We start from the raw sequence: 3,466 nt of genomic DNA, 5'->3' as shown, positions 1-3,466 counted from the left end.
TTTTCTTTTATATATTTGTCTAACTTCTTCTATATATGTGCTTTTTATGTTTTTTGTTTTTTGGGGTTGTGATCAAATGTACATTATGTGGAGTCCTTTGTCAAAGCAAAAAAGGAATTACCATAACAAATAGAAATATAGATATTTTCTGAACAAAAAGAAGTGTGTTTTAATTAATATGCCGGCTAACAAAAGAGAGTAATTATATCTTCGGTTAGTTGACTTTCCTCCGTTTGGTTCATGCATTATATGTATATATATGATGATATTGATGATGATGATGATGATGATAAAGGGCTAGCAAAATGCCAAGACGAAACTCCTTTTCGGAGTGGTCAATCGATTGATGTAATATCTTGAGCCACATCAAGTAATCATGAACACAAGTTTGAACTTCCGGATCCATATCTTGTGTTTAATGATTGTGAAGAAACTATAATACATAGCGAGATGATGGGGGTAATTTAAAGCACAACAATTAATGATCATGAAAATGTTAATTCTATCGCTCTCCCCTCTGGAGTAAAATTATGAAAATATATGCACGTTTATTAATATATAATATATATCATGTACCTTGTATATATTTTTAAGTGCGCAAAGGAGATAAAAGAACTGATGTTAGTACATTCTAATTAGATGAAAATTATAAAACCCCTTCTAAACTAAGCAAACTGTTTAAAACAGCCAAAAATAAACGCAAAGCCAATGGAGAGAGAGAGAGAGAGAGAGAGAGAAATGGCTAAAATTGGCCGGAGGAATTTTCAAAAATAAGCGCATATATATATATATATATATATATAAGGGGTGGTAATTCGTGTCTCGTGTCGTGTTTTGATCTTTTTTTAAAAATTTACAGTCAATCCGAATACGACCCGTGATATGAAATTTTTTAAAAACCGCAATACGAACACGACATGACCACTTTACGAGTTAACATGACACGACCGAAAAATGACCCGTGACACGAAATTGACCCGTGAATATGAAATTGACACGAAAATTGTATACTTTTATTTAGTTTTTTACATATTAGAAATAACTTAAAATTCATAACACACTAAATTACAATAACATCCATTGAAATTAAGCAAATAATAGTATAAGATTTTGAGTATAACTATCATGATATCACAAGTTCATAATAAAATTTAAAATATGAAATGAAAAATATATGTATTTTTTAGTTTTTTACGAGTTTCGTGTCGCGTTCGGGTTAGGCGGGTCCAACCCGAAATTGACCCGTGTTTTTCGTGTCAATTTCAGGTCGATCCGATTCTGATCCGAACCTCTTTTTTCTCAACCTTAACCCACAAAATTCGTGTCGTTTTCGATCGAGTCGTGTCGTCGTATCGTGACTCATATTACCACACATGCATGCATGAAAAGGATGCCACACTAAACAAGTAAATTAAAATAGTTCTCTTCTTTTTGTTTTCTTTTTCTTTTTTACCCGCTAAAGTATTAAATACAAGTTATCGACTGACACGAGTACGTTCTCATTAAAAGCTTTTTTGTGTTTCCTCTTTTTAGGAGTGAAGAATGCACGCGCAACTATACTTTTGTTCGTGTGATGACGAAAGAGCGCGTGTGATGACGAAATAGCGTCGGCGGTAGATCATTTATATATATATATATATAATGTATATGTATACGTATAAATATATACATATATATAATATGCATATATAATTTATAATTGAAATGTTTAAAGTGGGAATAGGAGATTGTGGAATCTGCGTGCTGCAACTCGATCAATCTTTGACCTCCAAACAGCACTAATAAATCACTCTGAGATCGTGTTTGCGTTCTTCCCCAAATAATGCCTGAATGGTGGAGACCATGACATATTGACCTTGCAATTACATTCTTAATTCATATGATCTGTTCCAAGACAAACAAAGTACATTACTTTTTTCCAATCACTTATTTGACAAACTATCCATTTAATTACGGGAAACTTTAATTTATCAGGATTAATTAGGGGAGGTAATTTTCTGTGCTAATGCGTACATAATTCAAGATGTCAATTTGCAAACAAAATTTCTAGAATAAAATACTAAATAATATTCAGGCACACGTAATTATATAAATAGGCAAATATATGTACTATGTATAAAGGAATTTGTTTGTGATAAGTCTTCAATATACAAACATTTACACTATTATTCACTCTGACAATGGGAGAATTTTTTTGTTTTTTCCCTACTGAAAATATATTACTCGTAATATGAGGAACATTCTCGATTATCTATGGGCTAAATTCACAAACACTAATTGGCTAAATTCACTTGAAGAACATTTAACTTTCAAGTAAAAGAGATCAACATTGTAATAATATTGGAGTTTATGTTTGAAAATGAATTAGTTGCATGGCATCATTTCTCCAATTACAAGCATAACAAAAAGCAACTTTCTAGTTGTGGACCGACCAAATCACTACTTTAGAGGCCTATAAATAGTACTGGAAACACTCCCTATTAATAAGTGAGAAAACAACTTGAATTTTTATGTTTCTAACACCTACTATTGTGTTTTCCATTTTGAATAAAGCTGAATAAAACTTTATTGGATGAAGGATAATTTAACATAATTTAATTATTATAACATTATAAAATTAAATTTACAGTGCTTAATCATCTTGGTTTAAGTTTCTACTTTTAAACTATACAGACATATTTCATTTTTTCATCTTAACAATGTCGTACAAGAAAGCCCTAAGGACTATAATTTATAATTGCTTAGAGTCCATCCAATTCCCATTTTGATTTTGGGGTCTCATCTACTTAAGAAAGCATGTCATCACTCATTGATGCATTGATTATTGGATAGGAAATTCGACACCAAATTGACTTAATTAGAGAGGCTTTTGATTCAACTACAGTACTAATTACAAACGAGTATAAGTGTCACTTAAGCTTAACTTATCCAATCTTTTTCGTCTCTCTTTCTTGTCCTTTTTGTTGTTTTATATCTTACTTTAATGCTTGTTTCAAATAACAACTTTGAATGGTTATCAAACTTAATTATTTTTTTTAGGCCCGACAACTTGAATGGAAAATTCATTTCAGGCCGACCCGACCTTATGGCTTCATTTAGTGGGAGGGATGAAGAGGAGAAAGGATGGAGACGGTTAGAGAGATGGAGAATGTTAAGGATAGAGAGAATTATAATAATCCTTTATATTGTTTAGTATGAGAGATAGAGAGTTGAAATGATAGATAATAGTTTTTTTATTTAATTATTATTTTGTCCATTTTACTATTTGTTAATAATTACTTTGGAATGGTAAAAAAGTCATTTTCTTTTAATTTTAGTTGGATCTTTCTGTCAATGGAATGATCTAAAATGGTGGGCTCAGAGGGAGAGTCTCTCCCTCCATCTCTCCTCTCCCTCCTCTTCTCTTTTTTACCAAACAAGAAATTCACTCTCTCTCCATCCCTCTCCCTCCCTCCATCTCTCTTTC

The sequence above is a fragment of the Morus notabilis genome, unplaced genomic scaffold (genome assembly GCF_000414095.1).
Source record: "Morus notabilis unplaced genomic scaffold, ASM41409v2 Scaffold135, whole genome shotgun sequence".
Classification (NCBI taxonomy): domain Eukaryota; kingdom Viridiplantae; phylum Streptophyta; class Magnoliopsida; order Rosales; family Moraceae; genus Morus; species Morus notabilis.
Note: the sequence above shows the minus strand (reverse complement) of the source record.